This window comes from Doryrhamphus excisus, chromosome 12 (assembly GCF_030265055.1).
Source record: "Doryrhamphus excisus isolate RoL2022-K1 chromosome 12, RoL_Dexc_1.0, whole genome shotgun sequence".
NCBI classification, from domain to species: domain Eukaryota; kingdom Metazoa; phylum Chordata; class Actinopteri; order Syngnathiformes; family Syngnathidae; genus Doryrhamphus; species Doryrhamphus excisus.
This window is the reverse complement of record NC_080477.1, coordinates 14,218,583-14,240,545: the sequence shown is the minus strand read 5'-3', so window position 1 is coordinate 14,240,545 and position 21,963 is coordinate 14,218,583. Positions and strand designations below refer to the sequence as shown.

At 39.6% G+C, this 21,963-nt stretch overlaps 1 long non-coding RNA gene across 1 annotated transcript in view; it reads right to left on the bottom strand.

Moving 5' to 3' along the window:
- LOC131139239 (uncharacterized) overlaps positions 1-21,963 on the bottom strand; it is a 206,532-nt gene that overhangs the window by 87,155 nt on the left and 97,414 nt on the right. The window lies entirely within an intron of this gene.

The following is a 21,963-nucleotide window of genomic DNA, read 5'->3' as shown; positions in this document are numbered from 1 at the left end:
TACACAAATATCACGGATATGTGTTGCACTCGTAAAGGAGCATAAGCCAGAAACCTGCAGACTGATACTGTCAGTATCAGTGTGTTGTTTTTAAGGTACTACACTTTAATGTTAAAAGGGTTTTACAAGTTTAACATTGAAAAGATGCCAACTTGCCAAACAGTTTGAAAATTAATACTGCACTATATTAGAGACTATCGACATTAGAGTTTAATATTGTAAATCAGCAGATCATATACAGTACATATAGTATAGACACAGTAGTTGAATGAGCACTCTTCCAAATAGAACCATGCAGGCATTAGCATTTTTTCCTTCATATTTGTGGTTTCGTGATGGCACAGCATATACATAAATAAATCCAAGGGATTGGAAGACTTACAGCGGCTCTTCCTGTTTCCACTTGCGGTGTTGTCGATTATGGTTTTGCTTTTGGCTCAGCTGGTTGTTCAGTACTGATCATTGGCCATTAGAAAAGTGACAAGGCCTTACTCATGTCCTCCACTCTAGGAACACTTTGGTTTCCCTGTTGTATTCATCACAAAGAAGTGATAGGAGTTTGGCATTATAAAAATGCAATGATACAATATGAGGTACATAAAATGAAAAGAACGTCAGTGGGTTTTTTTGTACTTAATCAAATTTTTATTTTGTCATTTATCCCCCCTCTCGGTGTCTTTTCCCAATCTTGCTCACTCTGATGTACACATATTAAAGGGGAAAATGTAGAAAAATACATTTACTAATACAATCTAAAGACTGTTGTGGATGACTGCCTTTTGGAAACCCAAAGTAAGACAGCTGAATGATGCATTTTAAACCAAACAATAAGAGGTGTGCTGTTTATTACAGCCATTGAAATGCTTAATCTCAGAGTTCTCTGACCTACCTCTATTAGCTCTCACTGATCATCCCAGGAGTGTGTGGGGGTTGGCCCACGCCACACTTACGGCACTGTCCGAGCACGGCGCAGTGCGTGGGTTAAATGCGAATAGACTGTTAATGGGCACTTAGAGGATGGTGAAAACATTTTCCTCTAGAGACGTAGCGGTTTGGGGGTTTCTTGACCTACCCTTTGCAGTGATGTTCTCTGCCTCTTGTTCTCCACAGTGTCAATTATTCAGCATATGTTACCACTCTATTTGTCATCATTGCATCTAGATTGCCCTGATACTTGTCATGACACTTCTAGCAACCCATGAATTTTCTAACCTTTTTCTCTATATTTTGGTTAGAATACTATTCAACCAACAGCCCAAGTGCTACCCACCTGTGTCCACACGTTTCTCTCCTTCTCATCTACGCCATGCCACTCCTTTTACAGGACAGTCAGCAGAAACATAAACTAGTCTGGTTACTGACATCTGCGAGGTTCAAACAAGCCTTTAACGCTCAGCCAAGAAACAGTGTCTGTGATGGGTACTGGCAGTGCCCCAAGCCTCATGTACAGTCCAGACATAAGAGAATGCTGTTTAAGTCTGGTGTCACTGCTGGAGTGAGCTGCACATTTTCCAAACTTCTTTTTATTTTTTAAGGGCATTACTACAAGGCTGACTACAAGGTTTCCGTTCACACCTCATATAAGCTGAGACCTGGCTTCCATGCACAGTGGAATTGACTGTCCTTATTTCCTAAACAGTGCTCGTTTTTACCACAAAGTAAGTCTTAAGGCCAAGTAAGACATCTGCAGAATGACAAGCTTTAAGTTGCAAAGAGTAAAAAGTAGCTACTCTTTGTAGCTACAGTATCTAAAGTATCCATTATAAATTACCAATTAAAACATATGGACAGTGACTGGAAGTTAACGTTACACATTTTTGGTAACTGATCTGGATCAATGTGACTGAGTATGATTTACTTGATTGTCTGAGGTGATAAAAAAACAAACATATGACACAAAGAAAGAACACAAGTACAAAATTGCCTCCATTAACATTAGACCCCTAAATCTCATTCCCACTAGTTCAGTGGTTCTTAACCTGGGTTCGAATGAACCCTAAAGGTTCGGTGAGGTGAGTCGGTCTCTACTGCAAAGGTCAATACACAACCGAATGATTGTGTCAATCCGTGATAACACGGCCCACTTGGCCATCACTGGATGCAGATGATCATGTGACAATGCTTGGTCAATCAATGCTGCAAGGAATTTAGTGCACTCAGTAGTCAATGTAACAGTAACTGTACCAAAAAACGTGAAATTTCCCGATAATGAACAATTGCAAACTACTATACAGAGTTTGAAGATGCCATAGATAATAAAAGGTAATAAAAGTCTACGATGTGGTGAAAAGTCAGGTAATGACTCCTGACTTCTCTGATCTCATACGTACACTCAGTACACACAGTGTTTTCCGTCACAGCAAAGACTACTGTTGATGTGTAGGTGCTAGTGAGTGAATGATGTGTGCCTGTGGGAGGGAACAAATCTGCAATGGGAGGCAGAAGTGTCCAAATGTGACCCCCTCAGCAGAACCATCTCTAAAGGCTATCTACTCTAATTGACTGGCTGGTGCTCCGAGGCTTCTGTCCAACTCCAGTCCCTGTAGATCACCATCAGATGGATTGTGTGAACTTGCCCCTAATCAAGACGCATTTACCACTAATGAGAATACACTTAATGGCCAAGTAATGTATATGCGTATGTTTGGATTTGCAGGCCAGTGCATCAGTATTACGTACAAGACATATAATACTACTGAAAAATTCCTATCACTTACAATACTGGATTCTTCGACCATGTCCATTTTCAGCAGGGAAACTTTATAGCTGAGTTATAGCTATATTTTACATTCACGGGCCTTCTGCTGTCATGTGTCCATGCACTTTATGTGTTCAAATTCTTGGCAGAAATTCTAGACTACTGAAAGATGCTGTTAGGTTGGAATCTGGCAGGGATATCTAATGCCTTATCTTACTACAGTATATACTAGTGATATATGTACAGTATAGCCTTCTTTCCAAATGACTATTTGATGTGGGTAACATCTTACAATCTTCATCTCATCCTCGTAGGATCTCTTAGCATCTGATTAAAAATGGAAACACGGAATTCAGTGTTTGATCAGGTTCAGTAGACCTGGCGGAATAACCTTTCCTACATCTTTGCATCCCCAAGGAAGCATCAAACTTGACACCCATTAAAAATGTCCTGAATGTCAGTCTCAGTTGCATGTTTAAAAGTAGAGGATAGCCCTTTAAATAGTATCTGTCCTATGTCATCTCTGGTGTGTATTATACAACGGGCGGCGGGATCTTTTGGTAGGGCAGTATGCCACAGGAGACGAACAAGAAGAGTCATCCATCACTGACTTTTGGAGGCCCTTCTGCAAAGGGATGAGAGGCTAATGACTGCTTTGCTCTATCTAGTGATGGAACCTTGGGGTGAAAGAGGACTTTTGAGGCATAGAGACATTTGTCCATGTATGATTGTCTGTACTAAATGTAACATTATCTGATTAGATTTTCTTGACATTTTACTACATGTGGATGAAGTCTTCATACAATACAGTGTAGTGTTAAGTAAAAGGTTGGCTTCTGTTCCAGGGAAGGCTACTGTGGGGGCCTGGGGAAAGACGAACAAGAGATTTATGTCCGTCTGTGACGCATGCTGCTCTCGGTCTAATGTTAATGGAAAACGAGATGTACAAGAATCTGGCAGATATATACAGCTCTCTTTAATCCTCTGCTTGTCAGCCACTGTTTTAATCGCATTACAGTCCACAGTGATAAAATAGTTAAGACCAGAAAGAGTACGCAGAAGAGTGTCACATTTTCACCAGACTGCTTTCAATACATGATGTCATGCAATAAATTAGGCCTGGATACTTACAGAATAATCTCATCAAGTAAAAGACTAATTAATTTCATAACGGAGAATTGGTAACTATTCAGACAGCAATTATAATAACAATAGACACCCAGTTTTTCCAACATATCTTCCCACAACGTGTCTAACACAGAAAGGTCTGTCAGGGAAATGGCCTCACAATGCTTTACCTAAAGACTGTGAGAAAATGACTCAGGGCACAATCTTATAAGCCATCCCAAACAAGGAGGGACCATTTCATAGTTTGCAGGCATCACACTTGCTCTTTGTCCATCCAATGTGACGTCCACATTATTCCCACGTGTTTCAGATGCCTCCCTCTTCCTTGTTTCTTCAATTCTGTCACTGTTTACTTTCTAAGTCGATTTTTTTCCCCTGCCCTCTGTTCTCAACCTCGCTGCCCACATCTCTGTAGGAGAGGAACTGAGACTGTAATAGTCTCAGAAATATGTGAATATCCACAGTGGTGGCACATGACATCATGAAGTGACTGCTATATGACATTGTGAAAATGTCTACCATGAAAGTTGGCTTAAATCAAAGCATGAATAGTTTTATTGGCCGATATACGTATACACTAGTATGGATTTAATAAAGAACACACATGGTGGTAATGTTGGAATCTGGAGTTACTTTTTCACATTTTAAATACGTAAATAAATATAATATAAAACATTTATTTATTTTACACACAGTATTTTAAGTAAAATGTAAAAATTTTAAACTGCCATACAAGTGTATAAAGAAGCTAACCACTGTTAATATTAAAACATACAAACTAGCAATGACATACTCGTGCTTCACTGAAATGACAGGGTAACAGTCTTGTTGAGAGATGATGCTACTTATGCTTGGGAGGTGAGACTCTTCACAGCTGACTTCGGGCGAGAGGCGGGGTACACCCTGGACTGGTCGCCAGCCAATCTCAGGGCACATATAGACAAATAACCATTCATTTTCTTTGTAACTGGCTTTTGGGTGTCTTCATGGGCTTCCGGGGCACTTCCATGACAATGCTGGACTTTCGGGTGGATAGTGGGGTTTAGTTTAGTTTAGTTCAAAGGCTCTGTGGAGCGTTTGATGGTACTTGTGCATGATGTGTCTGCCAAGCAGCTGCAGAGACTGAGCTCTAGCATTATGCAGACCCCTCTACAGCCATTGAGCCACCTATGGGTCTTAATAAAGAAGCCTGTCCTGACCTGGCAGTGGGATGGTCCCACATAATCAACACTATGTTTGTTTACACCATGTGCTGACAGCACATCACATGTAGGAGAAAAGGAGTGGTTGATTTGGTCACCCTCTCACAGCATACTAGCATAGTAATTATTGGTTATCTGAGCTATTTTATTTAATTTTTTTGTTATGGGATTTATTCGTATGCTCTTATAATTCCTCATATCAGCCCGATCATTATTGGAACTACTTATATTTATTGTGCACTCCTACTGCTTCCCCATCCATCCCATCCATCCATCCATTTTCTATAACACCTATCCTCACTAGGACCACAGGCATGCTGGAGCCTATCCTACTGCTTCCTATTAAATATATCATTGTGTATATACCAGTTTTGCAAACTCATTTCAGATATTAGAACGCCACACATCTTATACAAGGCCCAACCCGTCTCACGTAGTACAACCAAGACATCAGATCAGATCAAACCAAAGCAATGTTACCAATATGTATCCTACTGAATGATGATGTTATCTAATGTGTAATGGCCCCCAAACTTGAGATGGTTATCAATGCTGGACGTCTGTGTTCATCACTCCAACTCTGGAGCTCAGCCTCATCAACCAACCAATCCCTAGACCAACAGAAGGGGAGATAAAAACAGGACTGCATAAACCACAGCAGCCCCTCTTCCTCTTAAGCACAAAAAAAAACATTGGCCACCGCTTCCCGTTTCAGAGATGGCAACAAGATTTCATCCAGGAAAGGATGAGTATTCTCTTAGCTAATCCTACTTCTGTGGTATTGGTTGGGATTAGCCTGACTATGTGGCTAAGACCACTATGAGACTCATAAAAAGGGCTAGCTAATATTAATGGAAGACGTAATGACAGCTTGGATCACAGTGATTTGGACTGTATGATAAGTGGAATTGTATATGTGCCTGGTGTTTATTTGTTCTTTCCATGATACCTACTGGGTGATTTGTTACATTATAGGCCACAGATTAGACAGTTTCTACACCGCACCATATTAATTCTCATCAAACAAAACAGCCCAGATCATGTCATCACAGTCTGGCACTCCCTGGAGACGCCAAAAGCTTTGTCTATCAGTTCTGGACTGTGTTCAAAATCCTAAAGCAAAGCTAAATTTGTGTAACAAGATCTTGGACCTTGAGAAGCATGCTTGCCACAACAAATTGGCCTCATGCAGAGACAGAGAAATGAGGGGAGGTCGGGAGAGGGAGGGCTGCAAAGCAAGATGATGTGAGTGCGCACAGGGAGGTAATCTTACAGCCTCCATGGCCTGGAGGGACCCAGCCCCCTGATGCTAAGCATTTGGCTTAGGCCCAAATTGTGAAGACAAACACAGTGTCTTCTTCAATTAGACACACCTCTCTCTGGGTGGGTGATGCTAGACTGAGCAAGATGTTCCAAGGTGTTTATTAATCTCTGGATAATGTATTTCTCCTGGATAGGTCATTGTTAAAATGTGGTAGATTTAATTTTCAGCTTTTGGATGTAACGGCTATGAATTGTGAATTTAACATTGTTTTCCTGTTTCTGCTTTAGAGAGTTGTAGGTGTTACATGAATGAGTTCATGTCATGAGACATGAAGCTTGGCTGTTTGGACATTTAAAGGGTCTCTGTGTGACTCTCTCAAGACTGCCGTTTTGTATTTTTATAGATACTTAAATGTTTTTTTTTAAACCGAAACATATAGTAACGTTGCCATTTGTGGTTTGAAAAACAGGCAGAAATGGAAATCTTTTCCATTCACAGTTGCAAATGACAAATTGTCATCCGGGCCATGACTGGCATTCATGGCTGATCCACTCGGCTATCTCACACACGTGCATGCCTATGGGGTGTATCTGCACAGGACTGGTCCCAGAACGGTGACAAACAATTTACAATGGGCTGTACCAAGCGTGTAAATTGCGTGTAAATTAAAGAATCAGATCTAGCCAATGTAATACCCCAAATATAAATGGTTTAAATGTAAATGATTTGATAAATAAATAAACAGGGAAAGACTTTACCCCCCCCATGGTAGACCCAAAGATGTGCCCTTGGGCTGTACATTTAATGAGGGCTAATGTTACAAGGTTTTTTTTTTTTATATATACCTACTGTAGTCCCAGCAAACCAGCAGAGCACTCACCAGTGACTTTACCCATTTATTTCATTTACTATATTTAGTTTGTATGTTTTATCTTCAATATTTTTTTCACTGCACTCCCTTCTCCGTTCCACAACACAAAGGGTTAAAACGCCAGTCTTCCTGTCTTGGCAATTGTCCCAGACTATAGGACATGCCTGAACATGTAAAGGTGCAGACAGTGAAACATGAGAGGCTGCAAGTTGACAGCATACAGTACTGTATACACATACTTTGCAGCACATACATACAGTACAAACAGAAATATATACTGTACATACAAAGGCACAGACTACAAGCAAAATCATCACCATCAATCCTATTTGAAACTGCATCTGGTTTAAGTTCAACTTACTTGCATAGCTAACTCATTGTTTGTATGAGTCGTAAGCACACCGCCAAATTGGCACTATTCTACAATGTAAAATGATTAGTGTAATTGGAACTTTAGAAAAAATCTATCCGTTCCAGAAGGCCTGATGAAACGTACTCTAATCCAATTAAATTTTCCCAAAAGAAATAATGTAAATAATGTAAATCCAATTAATCCGTTCAAGATTTATGCAAGTAAAACTATAACTGGAAAACTATAAACATGTGTTTTGTATTTACAGACTTGCGCCTTAACTGTATTAGTTAGCAAAGAACTACAGAGTCTGCCATGATGTCATAGACGGGCGACCAGCTGACCAACAGTTCATGTCCCCATGTAGTAGCAAGTGAATAGGAAACAATAATATATATACGTTGTGTGATAAAAATGCCCTAAAAAGACAGTTGCACTAGTGCGGTGTATTAATAACATGACATATTGAACATATTGTACATTAACCGGAAAATGTACGCAAACCAAGGCAGAGTAGAGGATGCTACCCATGGCTCTGCTGTATAACAAAATTACGTAAAAAATGTACTACAAAGGCCAGTGGAAAATGTACAACCACAAGATCATATCAGCATACCAACATCTATAATAATATTAGACATAGAATTATTTATTTTAGTATTACAGATGTGAACCTTTTGTTGATAAAGTCAACTTGATGCTTGTGTGGTGCACCGCATGTGCAAAAGTTTAGTTCCCTGAAGTAGTCTATGAAACCTCTAGCACACAGGAAATGTAGGTATAATTCTGTACGTAAAGCAGGACATGGCACCGCTCTTTGACCCTAAACAAAAACAACACAAATGTTCTAACCCTTGCATGTTGCCAGTGTTATTTGGCCCTCTTCCTATGATATAATGAATGTCTGTTACCGATCGCCTCTTCCCGCCGTTTGTTGAGCTGCACCCACAGGCATTGGAATTACTACCCTGACTGTTACCACTTGCCTCGCTCATCTTCTTCTCCAGCTGTGTTGTCTCAGTTTTATTGTTTCTTCTCTTCCCGCATGATGTGGTGACTCTACCAGGAAAGGTACGCCCATGTACATTTTATTCACCAAAGAACGCACATCAGAGAAGAAAATGCTTGGAAAGGAGAGTCTGTGTGGTTTTAGCTGGAGCTTAATAGCATGGTGGTGTGTGTAGACTCCGGTACTCTGGAGATCTCAGGGATGAGTTCACTATTAGTGAGGAGTGATAAAAACAAAAATAAACCAATTATTGAAATCCTTTTGTTGGGTAGAAGATGTTAAGCCAAAGCTACTCTGTACGGACAGACCCAATATTAGCAGAATAATACTACAAAACCGCAAATCTGCATAGGTAATTTTCAATTCTTTATCAAGACAACTGAGACTGATTTTGTATGAAAATTGTTTGTTTATAAAAACACCTACAATATCAGATTTTTGTTAATTTTCAAGACTACATAAACAGTGGTAGGTACACTTGCACAGTACCACAAGTAACAAATCTGCATGTATGGCTGACATAAGCATGGTAAAATATTACACCACTCTCAGTCATTGCAGTATTCACCTTGCAATCCTAAACTTGTTTCATAATTTACATGGTGCAGGCACAATCATGCATCGGTCACCGACAGTGTTTTTTTTTTTTTGTCTACTTGCTGGTGATATGAATTCAGTTGGAAAACTGCTTGTAGTACTGAATACTTTGAGAAAAATACAAATCAACAAGGCTGACAGATTATTTCTTTGTTTGTCATATTTGCATGTCTCAAGGATCACTTACACACATACACAGTACACATATAACTGAATAATAAACAATAAATATAACAACTTCTGATCAATCCATGTCAATTTCAGACTTAAAATAATGTACAGAATTAAGCCAGCCCATTTCCGGTTAAACCGCACCTACTTCCGGTTTATTTTAAATAGGAAATTCGATATTGCTGAAATAAATGAGACATTTGAAAAGAACGAGAACCTTAGTGGAAGTTGTATTTTGTGGTTCTGTGACTCAGTGTGCCCAGTGTGCAATAATGACAAAGTAAAATGCACAACAGTGGGATAAGCTCTCAGGTCCTCCATACACTCCTCTTCACTCTAATTGACAAGTGTAATTTGATGGCACTGGTAACAGAGTTAGAAAGCAATTAGCGTCATGGCCCATCGGCACAAAAAGTGCAGTGAGCCCACCTGTGGGTCACTTTTTAATTTGGTTAAGTGCTTAGTGCTTAGCGCAGGACTCCTGTCTTTGATATACTCTGTAGATGGTAAATCCTGTTAGAGCTAACTCCACAAACTATCCCACTGACTGATATCCATCTAATCCACTGGTTAGAGGCTCACCAGGCTGCACAACAAATTATTAGGGTGTCATCTGGCCACCGAATACAATCCACATTCGATCGCGATAAAGAAATGAGAAGAAAAAAGAAGTTAGATAAAAGAGAGGGCAACAAGCAACATGGGGAGAGGCAATGAACGGGGAGGGTGTTTAATTAAAGCAACTGATCCGTGCTGTTTGCTGAAGGACTAATTGTCTTTCCCCCTGATGAGGCTGTTTTCTCCAAATTACACTGCAGATGATAAATCCTTGGTTGTGGTTAAGACAACTGCACACACTACGATAAAGAAAAGAATAATTCCTGACAATGAGTTGATGTTTAAAGAAGAATTTCAGAGACATGTTTTTGTAGCGCTGGGATAGGCTCCAGCACCCCCTGTGACCATCGTGAGGATAAGGGGTAGAAAATGAATGAATGTTTTTGTGGCTACCATTGTTTTTAATCAGGCCCGTGTTGGTTTTAATCTTGTCAAACACCACAACGTCCTCCTTTTGCCCACTGGGAGTGTTTTTAACACATTGTCTCGAAGGTGGGTACTTGACCCCATGTGACCTTTGACCTCTGATTACAGTACCTTTCCTGCCCACGTTCCTCTGCCAAATTGTAGTTTGTTATCTTTGACTGAGAGCAGACTGCATGGTCCAGTCTAACTGGTTCTGGAGTGGTATCAATGTCCAGCTGAAGGTCCCTATGCTGGGTTGGTAAACCCTGACCAATAGTCACCACGAACGTTGTTTTAAATGCTTTCTTCCCTACATAGTAACCGGTAAATAATAGTAATACACTAATTACACCAAAAAGTACCAAACAAATTACTATTACATTTTGTAAAGAGATGGTGCATGGACCATTGAAGTTAAAAGTGCAGTTACAGAAATAGATATTTGCCTTTTGAGTCACAAGCGTATTCAAGAATCAAATTGTATGTTAGGTACGATCACATGTTGGCAGGTCTGCACTAACACTGAAAGTACTCTATGCCTCTCACCCTCTTCCCCCAACAGTTCACCGTATCCCTAAAGGGAGGCGCACCTCACTATTTGAAATGCACTGCATAAATGGAACTGTCTACCCTTGAAATCATAATGATATTGTCTCTATTTGTGTTACCCTAAAGAAGTAAAAAACACAGCTTTAGTGACGTTTCCAGTTAGCCTTGGTATAACCTGGCATTCCACTTATAAATGTCATAACAAAAATGCTAAAACACAGTATTGTTTATTGCGTATGTGTCTTTCACATTTATGACTTTAAGAGACACTTTATTGAAAAATATGTATATTATTGTGGTTGTAGTTTGCAGCGGTGTAGAAGCAAACAAACAACGTATGCAAGAGCGTAATCAAATAATCAATACATTGGACTGCCCTTTGTTCGTTTGCTGTTATTTCACATATCAGCATACCACACTGATATGACTTTTGAAATGAAAGAATCAATCATTATACTATCCAGACGAATGGATTTTTCTCTGTTTTCTCGTCAGACTATTGATTCAGTACTACATCACAACTGGCTTGATAGCTGTCCGCACTCCGATTGGTGGATCTTAAACAGTTACGAGGTAAAATTGGTCAGAATTATTTAAAAAAAACAAACGAAAAAAAAACCCTCAACCCACATAGACAAAGCTAAAACTGTGGCCCCATGCTTAACCAAACAAATGCGGGAAGCCACAGGCCAAATGACAGCTCCCACAGCAAGGGACAATGACATAGTGTCCACTGGTCTAGTGGGAATCTGCTGAAAGACATGGAGGCAGCATGCTAGCTCTTTGTCTTCATTGATGGCCTAAATCCTGCATCTCAACTCACATATGTGAAATAAAATAATGTTATTTTAGTAATATGTTACTTTGACTGCAACTGTACAACATGTGCACGTTAACTTTTATTGCTAATATTTGCAGCAAGGTATTAATGAGGTTTTATGTATACTGAATAATCCTTTGTATAAGGAGGTAAAAGCTTATTTTCTTTGTGTTTATTGCTTATATCTGTTCAGAAAATATCACATTTAAATCAACACAATTAAAGCATTGTAAAGACAATGGCATACACAATTGGTTGAGTATTATCTTTAATTAAATAAAAGTAAACTGCAAACTGACAAAAGGCACAGTCACACTGGTCCCCTGCCCTCCAATGGCCTGTACACACACGTCCCTCCACATTTGTGTGCCATCACTTCATAACACAACACTAACATTGCAGGATATTTTCAGTTATTGTAATTATGTACAGGAATTGTGCAACGTGGTATTATAATTAAATGCTGGAAGTAATACTACGACTTATAAGTCTATAGGTTGCACCCCGTGCATGTGGTTTTCCTTGAGCAAGTGCATTGCAGGTTTTGACATGTAGTTACTGCAAGTTGTTTTGGTTGTTTCTCATGCAAGGTGGAGGTTATTATGAATTAAATAGATAAGAATCATCATGTTGAGGTTGGTCAGTGCTCCTGATTTCTATTCTGCCATGCTCCTAGGAAAACATACATGTATATCGCTTGGGAACAAAGCTCACTGGTCAAAGTGGACTTTAGGTGTTAAACATACCCAAGCCTGGTACAAAGAAAACTGTGTTCAACAGACACGAGCAATGACACTGCACTCCACCTTCTGCCAGATGTAATGTAGCATCCTAAATCATAAAAGCCAATTAAATAAGATGCATTGATGTTTATTGCATCCATCCTGCTGCCTTTGTGCGGCTGCCATTTGTCTGCAGGTTTGTGTCTTGCAATATGTTCACTCTGGACTAATGCCTCTAACAGCAAACTGCAGCCTGAATGGGGCGCAACAGGAAACACATAGCTGTCGTCCAAAGTCTCTACCAGCCAGGGTTCCTGGTGATGATAAAAGAGTTCAATCTATGCTGTAATTATATTATGATTTATAGTTTTTACTTTATATGGTGGTTTGTGAGAGGGAGGGGGTTAAAAATACTTTGCAGCAGCCTATTCTGCAATATAAAAAAGTGAGGTGTCTTGGCTTCAACTTGGCATGGAGTGGGAGCAGAAGACACAGACGAGGAGCGGATGTTCTTTTGAGAAGATTACACAGGACATCAGTGCCGCACAGCTCAGTGATATTCTAGCTTGGCTGCAAACATCTCAAACAGTAGAAACACAGACTTCTTCCATCAAATTGTGGGGGACAAGTTTGCTTTATTGTATTTTTAAAGTTGTTTCTGGTCAAGCACTCACCAAAGCATTTCACACATTGATTGATATTGACCCGAACTGCTACAACATGGCCTAATTAAGAGTGAACTACTCAGTCTCTTTCAACATCATCATGTTAAACTGATTTTTTTGTCTGCACTGTAGGACCTAGAGTTAACTAATACATAGTTACTGGACTGTATCTTTAATGTATCTTTAAATATATGACACACTCAGAATACAGTTATACAGTTACAGAATACAGTGGACAGTTATTCTAATATACACATGACTAAGGTAAACACTCGCTAAGGCATTCGGAAGGCACATTTAAAGACTTTGTGATGATATGTATTATTCTATCCTGGATACTAGGTGTCAGTAATTTTTGGTGAGACTTGACGGCCCGAACAACAGACTTTTATTGCAGGTTTGACTGATATCACTTCAGCCATAATAATCTCAGATAAGAATCCCAAATAAAAACATGGAGTAGAGTTTTGGACATAACCCATGCAAAACTGAAACTGTACTTTGAAATACAAACGTTACTTCCTGTCCGCCTTCCCACCATTCAGCTCCTCGAGAAGAAAAGGTGACCATATGGTGTTATTTTATGTCTAGAAACTTAAAAACTGTATTTAGACATTTGTGAACAGCTTTTGAAACCAATTAACAACAATAAATGAGAAATTCCTGCATTAGCCTTTTTGTACAGTGTCTTGTAGTTGCAAATAAATGCAAACTACAAACACAATAATAAGCATATTGCAGGACAACAACTTCTGATGATAAAACTGAGCATTATTTTAGTTATATTACAGTTAGACATATTACATTGTCCACATATTCCCTGTTATTGTAGTGGCTGAGAAACCGTTCTCAATGACATGGAGCGTTTTCCCAGGGAAGGTATAATTACAAGAGTACCTTAAGAAGCATTGCTGCTATTTCCATTACATCTTGAATATTTCATTCTGTACTGAATTACAAACCCCATTTCGCTCACAAAATTCTGTCTTGACTCATTAACACATCATTATGCAGTGTGAATAATAGCTGATAATAGACCGACTGCCCAATGCCAACATGCTGTGCCACATCCTCACAGATTGTGGCTCAGGCATGGATGCCGTCACCATCGTCACTTGCAGCATCGGTGAGGATTTTTTATTTTTTTATTTATGATGAAAGTTAAAATACAGGAAATTTACAAGACGCTACTTAAACAGGAGGGGGAAGGGAAAGTTTCCTGTGGAAATGGGAGGTTTGACAGGTATGGGCGACAGATGGACAGCAGATATGATATGACCATTACATTTAAGAAGTAATGCTGAGATAGTGAAGACACAGTAAAAACTAATACCAAACTGATTGTTCCCAATGCTTTTACATTAACGTGAGAGCAAGCAAGGACGAAGAATTCTTCTCATGAATAATGAAGTAGTTAAGTTTAGTGTCAAGACTGGAGCAGAAGCAAAGTGAAGAGAATTGCTCTTGTATGCAAACAGTGGTGCCTATTGTCTTAGTGAGGAGGTGTTTTGGTCTGGATTGGTGGGCCTGCTGCTGTAATTGCAGGCTGGAATGTCAAACTGGTCCAAAGATGTGCTCCGACTTACTGACTGTCATTGTGCATGTGAACTCTGACCCCAAAGCTGTGCAGTCACAGATAGCAATTTGGATGATGAGCTTTTATTAGTCAATTTGATACCGGCCAAGCATAAACAGTCACTAACTGGACTAAATGCTTTGCAAAACATGTGATGTCTAGAGAAGATTCTCAAATATGCAGTATAATGTGTTTTTTTGCATTTAAATAAATGTGCATCAGTTGATACAATCAAGGCTTGTAAGCTGGTGACAGGCACTGGTTGTGTAGTTTTTCGACACACACAATACAAAAATAAACCATGTACATGTAGTTCTATGTTTGAGAAATATGAATATGCCAACATGGACACAAGCTTCAAGCAGGTTTGTGGAAACTGAATCAACAGTGCCTCTGCTGGATTGTAGTTTATTCACGATGTGATTCATCAGGAGTCCATACCACGCAGTCGGCAGAGTTCTCAGAGATCAATAAATTAACTAATTGGTTTTGATGCCCACCCCAAGCAAAAATGGATTTAGTAGTTTTGGGGTAATCCTGTTGACTAACGACTATAAAAACATAGAACGTCATTGGGGGGGTTATTATAACACAATGCTAATTATCACACGAGAATCACAAACAGCGCCTACAATAGAAGCTTAAAGTTTGTCTACAAATGTAAGGATGTAGAGTCATTTGTCACGTTCTATCACATATGCAGACGTGCAAAATACACACACACACGCATGCACTCTCTGGCTCTGTCAGACAAGCTTGGAGACTCATTGTTCCGCAGGAAAGGATCTAACTATACAAACTGTAGGCTTGTATACTCTAGATTTAACCACATAATAGTGTCACCGCATATAACCCTACAGCTTCCGTTTACTTTACGTTGAGGCCATTGCCCACACATGTCCAGGCTGTACTTCTAGGAGGGTAGATCCACATGAAGCGCCAAAAAGAAACGTTTTTGATAGGCAACTAGAATGTGCAAATTTACCCTCTTCTGCCTTGAGGCCTTTGGGCTACCAGGAAGTGAAATGGCCGAAGGGATGCAGCTGTTGCTGCTGCTTCCACTCATAGAATGACGTAAGTTTACTAGACTACAATTTGGACGCACCCAATGTTTGACTTTTTCTCCAACGCACAGCTGGGGTGCAAAGAGAGCGAAAGGAAGACTCCCATTACTGTGAGAGGTGCAGGTGTGAGGATTATAGATGAGGGACTTTCCAAAAACTGTGCATTCTAAAGAGAGAAAAACAGCCAGCATGTGGCAGCTAACAATGCACGTAACGAGACACACCAATTCCAACTATAAAGCCTTGAAAAAACAATTCTATTTACAAAACGTACTTGTATACAAACTAAGCTACAGCGACATTGTTCTTGTAGCAGCTAACAATGCGATAGGACACCAATTTGTACCGACTAACAAACAAGAACTACCATATGAACAACTATGAATAGACAAGTATTAGCCAACATTCCATGTTTTGTTTATACACGGCTAGATGGACTGTGTTGGATTGTCATGTGCTATGTGCCCCTTGTATCACAATCAATATCATGCTGACTTACTCGGACGGACAGAAAAGGGAAATACGTGTGCTCATGATTCATGTAAGGACTGTGGAGATGGGCAAAATAAAAAATAAAAATTCAGTGTTCCTTTAACTTCAAGATTCCAAAAAAGGGGGATTTTTACAGTCCTGGTGGCACATCTGCTCTGTAACTGCGGTCTCATTCCACCAGTTTGGCCACTGACACTTTATGCTTCATTGGTTGAACTACTTGAAATGAATACGTCATATTGCAATAATGTAAAAATATTTAGTCCACTATAAGTCAGCAACAACAATTTGTAGTATTTTGAGCTTGAAATAGCTCCACAGTCATGTATATGGTACACATGTATCTTTGTCACCGTCACATTGGTTTACCCTATCTTTGTGGACTATAATAGTGTTGGGTCATCCAGGAATCCTTAAGTGATTGTTTGCTATGGGGACCAATGACATGGCCAAGGGAGGCATGTCAGGCAGACCCTATCATTCATTCATTCATTCATTTTCTACTGCTTATCCTCACAAGGGTCATGGGGGTGCTGGAACCTATCCCAGCTGTCTTCAGCAAGAGGCGGGGTACACCCTGGACTGGTCGCCAGCCAATCACAGGGCACATATAGACAAACAACCATTCACACTCACATTCATACCTATGGACGATTTGGAGTCGCCAATTAACCTAGCATGTTTTTGGAATGTGGGAGGAAACCCATGCATGCACAGGGAGAACATGCAGACTCCACACAGAGATGGCCGAGAGTGGAATTGAATTTGGGTCTCCTAGCTGTGAGTCCTGCGTGCTAACCACTTGTCGGCCGTGCAGCCTGACCCTATCATAATGGGAAAAAAATAAAATAATGAATGAATGGTAAACTTTTCATTCAGAATCATTCATGACTTCAGATATGTAATTCAGTTTACAGTGTAATTAAATGTTTTTCAAACAAGTTTATGAAAATTATCTACATTTGTTGAGTTTGGTAGGAAAAGCAGTAGAAAATGAATGAATGAATGAATGTTGAGTTTGGTGTTAAAGCTGAATGCAGAGCTCAGTTTTGCTCACAGGGAGTTGTGGAGGACCCACGCTCAGTCACAGTCAGATGACATTTTAACCAGCTTATCTGTGTAACAATTGAGAGAACATCATTAACGTGGACACATACACCATGTAGTATTGAAACAGACCAAGGCCTTAATAATAATGGCAATTTCAGAGGCAGCACAAAGACAGAGGTGATGCACATTTGCGGGTCAGATGTCTCTGATTAAGATAATTCCATAACCCTGCTATTTCGTCGTGGTCGTTAGTCTTAATGCCATCCGACATAAAATGAATTTAGTTGTAATGATGTAGATTACCATTTTAGATCAAGTCTTATTGGACAAAGATAATAGTGATGATCTGAGAGGGGACAAAATGTGTCTAATCACGTTTCTGCAGGGCAAAGGTTCACCTCATATAAGTTTCAAATTTACAACAATATACGCCTCAAATGTCAGTAAAAATCCTGTAATTAGAAAAGTTGATTAGATCTGCATCTAACACCTCTTCTCGAAAGGGTTCCTAACTGTAGTACATATGCTTAAGTTTATTGTGACCAATATATTCTTGGGATACATACTATGTAGTATTTTTAAATAGAAAATCAACTTTTATACATGCTTGTGTGCACTACTAGGTCCAATCATAACCCTCTCCAGTCCCAAGCATAATAAATGCAATAATTATGCGTTTGTGAAATAACTGTAAATCATTTAATGACCCTACAAGGCGAGAGTTATTTTTAAAAGGGGATTCATCAATATTCTCCAGGGGTACGCAGAGAAAGGTCAGAAAATCTCTCATTAGGCTATGGGCATGCGCATGTGCATGTGCATCTCTGCATTTGTGCAAGCGGGTATGCATTTGGGAAAAGATTTGCGTCATTGGGTCTTCTTGTTTTCGTCTGTGTGATCATGATGTGTTCGGTGTCCAACTATTCACTGGTAGAAACTATGTTTTACTTTGAAGCACATTTTGGTGAACAAAAGCATGACACTGGACAAGAGTACAAACCTTCACTGAGTTTCATTATGGATTAGATATTAGACACCTTGAAAAACACATCTTAATCTCCTAAATTTTGTTTTAGCCCACAGCCCAATGCAGTTAACCTTCTGTAAAGTTTCTTTGTCATTGTCATATTTTCATTTTTATGTAATACTGCTCATCCAGTCAAGCCTTGTTTTAGTTCAAAATAATTAGTAACCAGTAACCATTGTGCTCTTGTATATCTTTCCTCGTAAAACCTTTATTATTAACTGTATAGACAAAGTTTTGAGTAACATTACAGTTATTACAGCTGCCCAGATGGTTCTACAAGTACTATTCAACCATGTACTCTATGCCCCACATAACAGACACAAACATGATAGCTGTCAGCTGTCGGTAACAATTTGCCAAAGTTTAACGTTAGGATATACATTCAATGATTGCTATTGTAACGACAGTGTGACTATCTGTCCCTGCATGCAGCCACGTACTTCTGAGATTTTCAGGCATAAGCAAGGGTATTGAGGCATATATTTCCCATAATGCGGGAGCCCGAGAATGCCTGTATACATACAATCTTTGAAGCGAGCAGTTAGGCTTCATGGGGGTAGGTTGCCACGGTGAATAATCCGCTGGTTCCTTCCAAGGGGGCATTAGCAATTCACATTTTGGGCAACACTTTTACACTGGTTACACCCAAACTACAGATTGGTAGTTTTGGCCACTTTAGTCTGATTGCTAATGGTCAATAAGTAGGGAGGACCTGTTTTATGTGCATATTTTACAGTTATAATAATTTCAATTTCAAACGCAGGCTATTTATATTACACTGTATCTACAAGTATATCATGATTGGCATTGGCATTTCCAACATTACAAATAAAGATGACACACACGCGGCAAAAATTTTTATTTTCTGCTAAAAGGTCAAACGTGCAGGACAAAAGTGTATAATAACATGCATAAATAAAAACTGAATAAAACAGTGCCGTGAGTACCTTGGAAGATAAAAAGCGCTACACAAGTGGAAACCTGTTCAAATGTACAAATTTACACACTGTTGAAGTGTGTTGTAGTACAACTCTTTAGTGATGACGTGCAACATATTTTTTGTCCGCCTCATCAAGTCTTTCTATTCGAGATAACGTTCAAGGGTACTTGTCCCACCGAACAATTACTGACACTTAGTGGCCAATGTAGAATACTACATTCATAATTTGAATGCATCATTCTAATGTTTTGTTGTTTGTATTTTAGTTGATGAAGCCATTTGTATACTTGAAAATGCTTAATTTAGGCAAAAAAATAGGCAAATACAATACATGCATACTTGTTTTTACTGATATGCTGTATTCAAACACAAAATGTTCCCCTTCCCCCTTTTACAAATGACTTATCATTCTATATAATTTTATATCACTTACAGAAGACAAGTTCTGTGTACCGTATACAATATGCGCTTTAATATGAAATCATCAAAGTCAAACACTGCATATCAACATAGGCAGTGACATGCATACACTAGCGCGCACACACACACACACACACACACACACACACACACACACACACACACACAGGTAAACATGGCCACATGCTCTCATAGTTGCAAAGTCCATGTTGTGTGAAAGCATGTTAACCCTTGAAAGCTCATATATCAATAATGTGCTATACATATTAGCCTTACACATGACGGTAAATTAGTGCTTTATGTTTTTATGTGACTGTAATTATAGCTAATTTGTTTAGCAATATTGACTGGCTGCCTTTGATTGTTTTACATACCAGACAGTCTAGATTTGTGGTCTGCAGAATTCATTTGGAATTTGACACGTGTTGTATAGGACGCAGGGGGATACATGCGCAGCATTAAATGTCCAAACTGATGTCATCCTCATGAAGCGCTCACACCTCCAGACGAAAGACAAAGACATCCTGTCAAACTGGGACAAATACTTGCCACCAATGTCAGAGATGCTATCCAAAATCCACCTAAAGAGTCCAAATCTGCTCTCCTTGTGGCCTTCTTGTGTCTGCTCTGTCCTGTGTTGCACCCTCTTCAGCCTCACCCTTCTCCTGAGTAATGGATTAGGGTCATTATGACATGGCTGTGCCCACATTCTGTTGCTAGGGTGAAAATTAATATTCCAGCTTTGTTGTTCTCACTCAACTGTTGATTGTTGAGGTGCAGGGCAACACTTTCAACAGAGGGAAATGCAAAGAGCGTTCAAAAAGGTTAGTATATACTGTATTTTAAAAGTTGTATGACTCTGCAGAGGCTTTATGAACTCTCAGGTCATCACCAGTGGTGATACATAAAGGGGCTGAGGTTAACGGCAGAATGCAAAAGTGATGGAATGCAAGTGTATAGGCTGATTAGATAGCTGTCTGGACACACACACACGCACAGACTAACAAACAGACATCTAGCAAACAATTCAGTGACCTATGCTCTCTCCACTCAGCCACTTCTATCGTTCAACAGTGTGAGAGGAGTTCAAGCCTGAAACTCACAATTCACTAACACACATTCTTTTTAGATTTTATTTTTTCTGCAGAAATTATGCACATACTACAGTAAAATAAATACAGTAATTTCCAATGTAGAAGCAGCTATGCTTTTCTTAAACTTTGAACCCTGCAGCTTATGGTCATGTTCTAATCTCGTGACATTTCCTTTACTGCAGAACTACTATTTATCATTTAAATACTGTGCCACTCATGAGTCAGTGAGGAAACGGCAGTTCTTTCTTCGGCAGGAGCCAATCACCAATTATAAGGGAACTCATGACAAGCTTGTCAACCCATTGGAAGAGGGAGGCTCCCTCTGGTCGACAGACGCAGTTCAATGAATCATTGCAGCACCTCTACACTTGTATATTTCCTATCTACCTTTAGGGTGTTAAGTTACTGTGTGATGATTTTAATGTTTTATTCTGAGATGACAACATGAGTATGATAACATTCATTCATTCATTTATTTTCTACCGCTTTTTCCTCACGAGGGTGGCGGGGGTGCTGGAGCCTATCCCAGCTGTCTTTGGGCGAGAGGCGGGGTACACCCTGGACTGGTCGCCAGCCAATCACAGGGCACATATAGACGAACAACCCTTCACACTCACATTCATACCTATGGACAATTTGGAGTGGCCAATTAACCTAGCATGCATGGGGAGAACATGCAAACTCCACACAGAGATGGCTGAGGGTGGATTACTGAATTATGTTTTATTAATATATTTATGCCTATGTTGCATTCTTCCAGTGACTTTTGCTTGCGTTTTGTCTTGTAAGTTGGACTACATTGTTTTTTGGACTGTGTTTTCATGCATCCTGTTGTATTCCTAAAAGCTATTTCCATTTCCTGTAAAAACACCACTTTTTTGCGCGCATTCATCTCTTGAGTTTCCTCGTTGTGGAAGTCAATCTTCCAAGCTTCATACTTGGTATTATTTGTGACTTGGGTTGCTTTCCTTGCTGTACAGTTTCCCCTTGTTTATTCCGTGTAATTAGTTCCAGACCTGACCACCAGCGATGTAAGGTAGTGATGTTGGAAATGCGATGTAGTGAGCGACAACTGTATATTGATCACGCTTGCTGCCAGGGCCCCGCATCATAGGTTAATACTACAAATTGTGGAGGCACAACTTGTCATAGTCAGGTTATTGCTTCTTTATACAGCAAACTACCTTCACTTGTGTGGAAATGCTATTTATCGAGACTCAATTTCACAC